The following is an 8,746-nucleotide window of genomic DNA, read 5'->3' as shown; positions in this document are numbered from 1 at the left end:
GGGATGTTTATAATTCTGCAATCTCTTCCCTATACACTTTTATTATTTGTAAACACTAAACTTAAAAGAAAACCTTGTTAAGTTTTCTATTGAAAACACGGTGGGTGGGGGGGATGCTTCCAGCTATACCAAGGGAAGAGGGGACAGAAGTGTCTTGGTCATTCCAAAGGCTGCAAAACACCCCTGTGTGTCTTTCTCCGTCTCATTGCTATTCCCACATCTGGTGGAGTTTGAGCTACTTCACACTTTCTCCCCTGCTCAATCCCATAAACTACTAGAGTCTGCCCTCTCCTGGCAGCTCAGCAGGTGAGTGGTCAGGAAGTGACTGGCTCTCTACCTGGCAGATCCAGACTTCCTTGTCTGGGCAGATCTGTCTCACAGTCTTTCCGGTGAAGCTGACTGCAAGGACAGTGCTGAACTACCATCGGGGCAGAAAAAAAATCAGTGGATAGGGGAGCAGCAGCAGCCTCTCCTCTCCTTACGGGGGTTAGGGAGGGAAGACCAGGGTTGGGGAGGGATATTAGAAATGGGAAAGGGTTAGACAGCCTGATTTGAGAGACAGGGAGAAGGAGTAGGGAAGGGAGTTAAGGCTGGGTGGAGAAAGAAGGAAGCTGTGGAGGTATATTTGGGGGAAGGGCAGTGACTGGGACAGGGAGCAGAGTGAATGAGGGGAGGGCTGTGAGGCTGTGGATCTGGGGGAAGGAGAGGATAGGCTACAGGATATGGTGGTGAGGGAGGGGACCAGTGGGAAGGGGAGACACTGAATGAAGGAGTGACTAGGAAGATTTCAGGGTGGGAAGGGGAACTGGAGGGACTTGAGGCTGGGAATCTGGAGGACTCTGCTGGGTGGGAAGAGAGTGAGCTGGAGTGCTTCGGGGAAGGAAGAGGAGAAGCATGGCAAGAAGTTGAAGGAAGCTGCTGGGAGCCCAGCTGAGGCTCAGGCAGGGAGCTGGCCCCCAGGATCCCAAGGAGGCCAGACAATGAGCAACAGCATTAAAGTAAGTAGAGCTGGTTGGAGAATTTCAACACCAGTGAAAATCTCTAGGCAAATGGAAACCAAATTCTGTGAATATTTTTTGGCTCTTTCCTTGCCCCTATCTTCTGACTAGCTCTAAAAGTCAGTGATGCGGGGGAAAGGTCATAGGAAGTGGAATCGGGAGCTCATCATGCTCCTGGGAACTTCCTGGGGAAGTAGAAGTTTCCTAGAATAGCTGGGAAGCAGTTTTATGTCCCCCATTCTCTCGGTGCCCTGGGGCTATGATTATCTCTCCAAACAAGTTTTATCCTAATGCCAAAAGGCTTGGAGTTTAGGAGCTGCTCAGTCTGCTTGCCATCACTGTCCTGAGGGAGTGGAGTGAGGCAGGTGCCCTAGATCTGGAATGCCAGTTTGAGACTGGCCGAATGCTGGAGAAGCTCAGTGCTTGTGGTAGAGAGGCCTAGCCAGTGAGTTGGGCCCAAAGAGACAGAATGGATAGCACTGATATGTTGGCCTACATTTTCTTCTTCTAGCCAATAGGGTCCCCATCCAAAGCCCGCTGAAGACTTCCATTAGCCTGAGTGGGTTTTGGATCAACCCCTAAGTGTAACCCTCCTCTACGTCCACATGCATGAGCCCACATTCTCCTAGGGGACCCCTGGCCTGTCACTGTATTTTATACATAGCTATAAGAATTCTTGTGGCTCTGTAGAGATTTAATAATGATACCTCTCCCCCTAACACCAGTGGGTGTTGGGAGGATTAGTTAGGATTAGTTTTTGTTTGCAAAGAGCTTTGGAGAGGAAGCACGACATAAGTGCTAAGTATCATTACCAAGGTTCCTTTCTCAATTAAACCTGTTATCCTGGATAGTCCTGATACATTGCTTCTGAGCTCAGTTATTGTACTGGGGAAAGAGATCAGATGCAGGGGCTGGTGTGGAAAGGGTTTCTCTAGGCTGGTGCTTTATGTGAAGGGAAGTGGGAAAACGGGTTCACTTTGGCCACAAGGGTTCTTATGTTTCTATCTCTCACGAGACAGCTTCGTCACCAGAGGATTTAAAAGTTCTCTGCAACTTGCTTTTCTTTCTTTGTGGCTGATGGAAGATCAACTGACTCTTAGAGGACTGGCCAGCCTGGGTTGTTGTAGGGTTGCTACAGTAACCAGATTTCTCTGTGAATAAGGAGCTAACTTTGCAGGCTCTTTTGCAACAATCCCTTTCTGCTGACGGGGGTATTGAGAGCAGCTGTCTCACCATACAGGTATGTCTGTACCTTGATATGTTAAGTACAGTTTCAGAGCATGCCACTTGTTGGTGTGTCAGTTCTTTTGGGAATAGCTGTCAATGGACCGTGTTGCCAGAAATTGCACTTCTATATTTAATGGCGTCTTCAGCAAAAGTTATTCACCTCATGTTTCTTGTCTGTTTAGCTCTCTATGAATTGCACATTTGCTAAGCCAAAGTTTAGGAAATAATAAAACACATTTGTATGTAGTGCTACTTAAATGAGTTACTATACATGTTAATGAATAATATTTTTCTATATGTTATAATTACTAAAGTTATATATGTATTTATGTACAGTATATATAATATACTATACATACATCCCAGTGTACCTAAATTATTTTGCCACACTTCATAAGTGTGTGGGCATGTATACTGTAGTTAGGATTGTGAATAGTCCCATATTACAAGGGATGTCCCTTATTTAAATATAAAATTGCCTGTCCCATACTAAATCAGTATGGGACACCTTTATTCTGTATTTCAACAGCAAGGGGCCAGTACTCACTGGTGCATCTTTCCACTCCCCTGCTAACCCTGGCCCATGAGTGCGGTCCCATCTGCTTTCCCTGCACAGCACTGAGGGGCCAGGGTCAGAGGGGGAATGGAAAGATGCACCTGTGAGTACAGTTTCCCTGCTGGACGGGGCCCTCTGCTGACACCAGCCCTTGAGTGAAGCCCTGTCTGCTTTCCCTGCACAGGCTCTGTCTGGCAGGATGAGTGGACAAGGCTCTGTGGCCTAGGCTGTGCTGAAGGGCCAGGGTCAGAGCTCTGTCTGTCGGGGGTCTGTACTCCCAGGGTGTAGCCTTTCTGCTCACAGATTCTCTGCCAATGTCCCCAGCAGAGGAGCATAAATACTGGTTGGTGGAAGCTACAGCAATGGGAGCAAGAAGGGTAGGGAGCCTGGTCCTGGCAACTGAGACCACCTGCGCAGAGCCCTGTCCACTTCTCCTGCCACACAGACCCCCTCCTGACTCTATCCTGCAAAGATTTCTTCATCTCTGTACAACAAGATTGGGAGTTGCTGAGTGCTGCAAAAGCAGCAAGAAATACCTCTGGCAAATGTAGATGAGTATTAATTATTAAGTGCTAAGCGGAGGTGCTAAAAAAAAAATACAATGTTGGCAACCCTAACTGTAGTGTATACTATATCTACACCTATATGTATTCATATATGGGTGTACACTACATATAGTGTGTGTGTGTGTGTGTGTGCAAAACTTAAGTAATTATGATCTACTGCCAATAGTATAAATACTGGGTTGTACATTACATACATTATTATATTTTAGTTTATTCGTATATTTGATAAAGATGCTTATGTAAACAATGAGTGTTTTTTTTTTGATGTACAGGTCCCAGGTTCAACCTAGAAAACACAACTAAAAGTGTAATTAGAGTTAGCACAATAGGTACCTTAAACTGTGGACAGATAGCTAGATATTAGTTTTCTTCTTTTGTCTCCCTAATTCATTGAGATTGCTAATAGAGCATACTATCGGAAAAACATCAAATTCATAATAACTTGGGATGTTTTCATCATCTGATTCTTTTTAACAACCCAGTATTAATTAAGAGAATCATTTTTATGCCTGTAAAAATCTTATAACAGTAGTGAATTGTAGTAAACAATGTAAAATAACTATCTCCAGTTATTTTGTTACATTGTTTAAACATGACTTACAGCACCCTTTAATCATTTTTAGTGCTAGGAAAATAGTCAGTGGTGTAGGTTTTTCTCTATTCTATTATTACGTTTTGGAACAACTCAAGGCATAATTGATAGTTATGATACAGAAATATGTCAATGGTTTGATGTAAAGAGATAGGGACCGTTCCTCAGTTTATGTAAATCAGTGTAATTCCATTCACCATAAGAAAGCTACTCTGATTTATACCAGCTAAGTATCTGGCCCATGTCTTTCACAAAAATCACAGAAGTCAGAGTTATTACACACCTATTAGGTCAGCTGCTCCATCCCTTTACGGTGCAGGGCTGTCCCTGACAGTATATTTCCTTGTGATCTGTCTTGCATAGTTTGAAATGTCGCTTTATCTACAATAATTCTTCACATATTGCTCTTAACCTGTTCTATGCCCTTTGGGACTTCATCTGCTGCCAAGACAGTGTTTCACAGGGCAAGGGTTATTTTATTTATTCTAGTCTTCTTTTCCCTTGTGACTTGGGTTCTTGTACCTTGTTTTGTTTGCAAAAGCAAAGCATCTTTGCAAGGGGACAACAAAACAAACACGAAACGTTCATTTTTCAATGTATGTGTGAGGAGGAAAATGTTATTGCCTAGTGCAAGGTGGAGATGGGAAAAATCTTCCTTTGCATAATAAAAGGCATTAAGCTGTAGGGCACTATCTCCTCTTCAGAGCCAAAGTCACCATGTACTTGAAATATCCATGGGAAGAGGACATGGAAGGGGGGAATTCCATAGCAATCCTGTCAGACTTCTTTTTGGGAGTCATATGGGTAGCATTTCAGAGCGATCAGATCCCAGGAGATCTACAGGAGGCTGGAACACCTGGAACACGCTAGCCCTGGCTTCCCACAGGCTTTCTAAGAGTGTGTTTTCACTGGAGCCATGTTGTCCTGACTTCCCTCCAGCTGCTGTCTTCTCTGGAATTCCCTACAAATGAACTTAGCATGGAGGGGCCTTGGACTATATTAATTCTCCCCATGACTTTCTATAAGACTTATACCCAATTGATGTGCTTGGCTATCCTGTCTGTCACCACTTCTCTAGTCACTAGATCACTTTCACATATTTCTTTTTTCTGGGCTGGGGACTATGTAGCTTATCTAGACCACTATTTGCTTCTTACATTTTTATGAGCCAGCAAAGGCAGACTGGACTTCCCTCTCCTCACGAATAGTACAAATTAGAAGCTATGCTAGTGGGTGTGGTGGCTTGCCAGAGGAGAGGGAGGGAACCCAGCCATTAATTCTCTGCAGAGGAGTTAGCAATGCGTGGTTGCAGTGAGGAACTCAGTGCAGCGTGACTGGGGAGATGGCTGTGCCTCCAGAGGAGGAGACCTGAAGGACACATGGAGAGATGCAGCAATAGAAATAATTAATAATAATAATAGTGTGTGGAAAAGGGAATGTTGCCTTGGCGGCATCATTTATCTCACTTCTCTCAACCCTGCAAAATGTCTCCAGTTGGATTTGGCTCTATACTTGGATGGGCAGATGGAAGGGTATTTGGTGCACCCATGCAGGATGTGAAACTGAGCAGCATTCTGGGAGTCAACAGCTGGTGACAATGCACTGAAAACAAGTCTTATACAGGAACTGTATTGGAAGGTGGCTTTCAAAGGACCCCGGTCATATTCTCTCTCTCTCTCTCTCTCTCTCATTTTAAGGGAGCCCAGCTCTATCCCTCTGCCCTTTTAACCCCCAACCCAGGAAAAAAAATCCTTAGCAAATACAGATCACAAAATGGTGTTCCCTTTTCATATCTCTCAACCTTAAAACCTGCCACTATGCAACAGAAACAGCTGGGACACATGGCAAGTGGTCAAAATGTGAAACACTTGGGTTTTGTTGCATGTTGTGCTCTGATTGACAGATTATGATGATCTTGAACTACGACGCTTGTTGTTAAAGATGTTTTCTCTCTGTGCAAATAAACTTGTTTTTTAAAAAGAGAAGTGGGAAATCAGGCATTCTATCATGTGTAGTCACCAAGGTCTTTTTTAAACAAGTGGTTGGTTTGATTCACAGACAAGGTAAGTCTTCACTGCACACTGCTTTTTGCAGCATATAGAGTATATTTATATACGCTGCACGCCACCCTAGGAATGTAGACAGTACAGCACTGCTTAGGCAAGCAGAGTAAAGACAGAGTCTGCACGGCTCACTATGTGCCCGAGACACTCCTCCCTTTCTACACTGCTAGTTTTAGCAGTCTGGTGTCCCCCTGCTGGAGCCTTTCCCTGACTCAGGGAACAGCTGTGGCAAGGGGAAGACAGAGGTGAAAGGCTCCCTACTGCCAGAGCCTTTCTCTGCTGCCTCCCCCTGGCTGAACCTTTCACTGATGCGTGCTGCATTTTGTTTTTCACTGAGGCTTACAGATACGCATATCCTACACCCTACCTCAGGTGGTGTGCAGCATAGACGTTGCCACAGAAAACATCTTTAGACAGAGATTTTTATAGTGATAGTTGTCAGTTATTAACGGGAATTGCACTGGCGCGGTGCTAGAAAGAGCCAAGGAACCAGTGCAGAGGAACGGGCCTCCTCCACTCCCAATGGATGGCCTAGTCTATGCTGTTTCTCCAGCTCCACACACAACCCAAGGGTCGGCCCCACCATGTTGCATGACGGACACTTGACAAAATTACCGTACTTAGTGATGGACATTGGGGGTAGGTGGGGGGGTTGTCATTCCGTCATTCAATTTTTTTAAAAAATTACCACGGACCTCAACATTTTCCCCACAGACACGTTGCTGACACAACCTGCAGGATCTATTGTGGGGAGGGAATGGCAACTCCCTGTTATTCCTTGGGGAAAGGAGTCAAACCATGGCCCCGATGAAAGCATTCAAAGTCATGGAGTTTCCTGGCCCTGTGTAGGGTTTTTTGAGACTAACACTGATTTTTTTTAAGGGCAAGAGCTAAAGAAAGTTTGTGATACTACTCTGCTTAGGTTGCAGTGCACAAGAAAGAAGCTGCAGTCTACAGTGGAAAAGAAAGCACCCAACTTGTTGAACTCTGACACAAAACTGTCCATAGAAATAATAGCCTGCTTCCTGTCCCTATTAGCTCAATATAATGAGGGGAAAGAATGCAGATAAGGATAAGTAAAGAACACATCAAAACTCTTCTGACTAATTTGAACTCAAATCAGCGGGGCCGGATGCTGTTCACCCGAAGGTACTGAAGGAATTTGCTGAAGAAATCTCAGAGTCATTGGCAATAATATTTACAATATTTAAAAAGGGGGGGGGGGAGGAGGAGCAGCCAGGGAACTATAGACCAGTCAGCCTGACTTCGATACCTGGGAAGCTACTAAAGCAGTGTATAAAACTTGCAATTTGCAGATACCTGGAGGGTGAAGGGGTGATCACTAGCAGCAAGCATGGATTTATCAAGAAAAAAAATCATGCTAAACCACTTGGTTTCCTTCTTTGACAGGGTAACTGGTTTGGTGGGAATGAGGTGGACATAATATACCTGGACTTCAGCACGGTTTTTGATACAGTCCCACATGACATTCTGATACATAAGCTGGAGAATTGTGGGCTCGACAGAACTAACATTAAGTGGATACATAATTAGTTAAACAACTGCAAACAATGAGTAACCATTAATGGAATGATGTCAGAATGGAGGCAGGTCTCAAGTGGGGTTCCATAGGAATCTGTTCTGGGACCAGTGTTTAACATTTTTATGAATGACCCAGATGTAGGAATAGAGAGCATACTGATCAAGTTTGCAGATAGCACAAAGGTTGTCAACACTTTGGAGGGTAAAGCTAAAATTAAGAGTCATCATAATAAATTGGAGAACTGGGATAGAGATAACAAAATTAAATTCAGAAAAGACAAATATAAGGTGCTACACTTAGGGAAGAAAATGCACCAATACAGAATGGGGGGAAACTGGCTTAGCAGTATCACTGCTGAGAAGGATCTGGGATTTGTGGTAGATCACAATCTTAACATGAGTCAACAAAATGTGATGCTGTTGAAAAAAAAGCAAACACAATTTTAGGTTGTATTAAGAGAGGCATAGCATGCAAGTCACAGGAGGTGATAGTACCACTGTATTTGGTGCTGGTTAGGTCTCAGCTGAATTGCTGTGTCCAATTTGGTCACTAATGTATAGAAAGGATGTAGAGAAACTGGAAAGGATCCGGAGGTGAGCGACAAAATGATCAAAGGGATGGAATGCAAGGCATATGAGCAAAGGCCGAAGGAACTGGGTATGTTTAATATGGAAAACAGGAGATTAAGAGGGTTTATGATAGCGGTCTTCAGATACTGGAAAGGCTGCCATAAAAAAGATGGAGAAAAGTTGTTCTCTTGCCACAGAGTGCAGGACAAGAAGCAAGGGGTTCAAATTACAGCATAGCAATTTTAGATTGAATCTCAGGAAAGAAAACTTCCTAACCGTAAGAACAGTAGGACAATGGAGCAGACTGCCTAGGGAGGTTGTAGAAGCGCCTTCACTGGAGGTTTTCAAAAGGAGGCTGGAGCCATCTGTCTTGTATGGTTTAGGCACAACAAATCCTGCATCTTGGCAGGGGGTTACATTAGATGACCCTTGCGGTTCCTTCTAACCCTATGGTTCTATTATTCTAACTCTACCTGTGACAGTAACACCTGTGATTACATTTGGGTTATAACTTGTCTGGCGTTATGATAGCCCAGTGCCTGCAATGAAAACACAGTGTTTGTATAACAAAACAATGACATCCTAAGAATGTTTTTAAAAAATAATGAGTATGCTAAAGAAGCATGGAATTT

The 8,746-nt window shown here is 44.0% G+C and overlaps 1 protein-coding gene across 2 annotated transcripts in view; it reads left to right on the top strand.

The window, feature by feature from the left end:
* Positions 1–869: 869 nt before the first annotated feature.
* Positions 870–8,746, top strand: part of CD36 (CD36 molecule) — a 56,707-nt gene continuing 48,830 nt past the window's right edge. The window contains exon 1 of one of the 2 annotated variants that reach the window (XM_054017388.1): positions 870–998. The gene's annotated coding sequence lies outside the window, so the exon portion shown is untranslated. Of the gene's footprint in view, positions 999–2,071; positions 2,239–8,746 lie in introns of those variants that run through there. The other variant, XM_054017373.1, reaches the window with a different exon arrangement.

Source organism: Malaclemys terrapin, chromosome 1, assembly GCF_027887155.1.
Source record: "Malaclemys terrapin pileata isolate rMalTer1 chromosome 1, rMalTer1.hap1, whole genome shotgun sequence".
In the NCBI taxonomy this organism is placed as follows: domain Eukaryota; kingdom Metazoa; phylum Chordata; order Testudines; family Emydidae; genus Malaclemys; species Malaclemys terrapin.
This window is presented reverse-complemented; position numbering and strand designations above follow the sequence as displayed.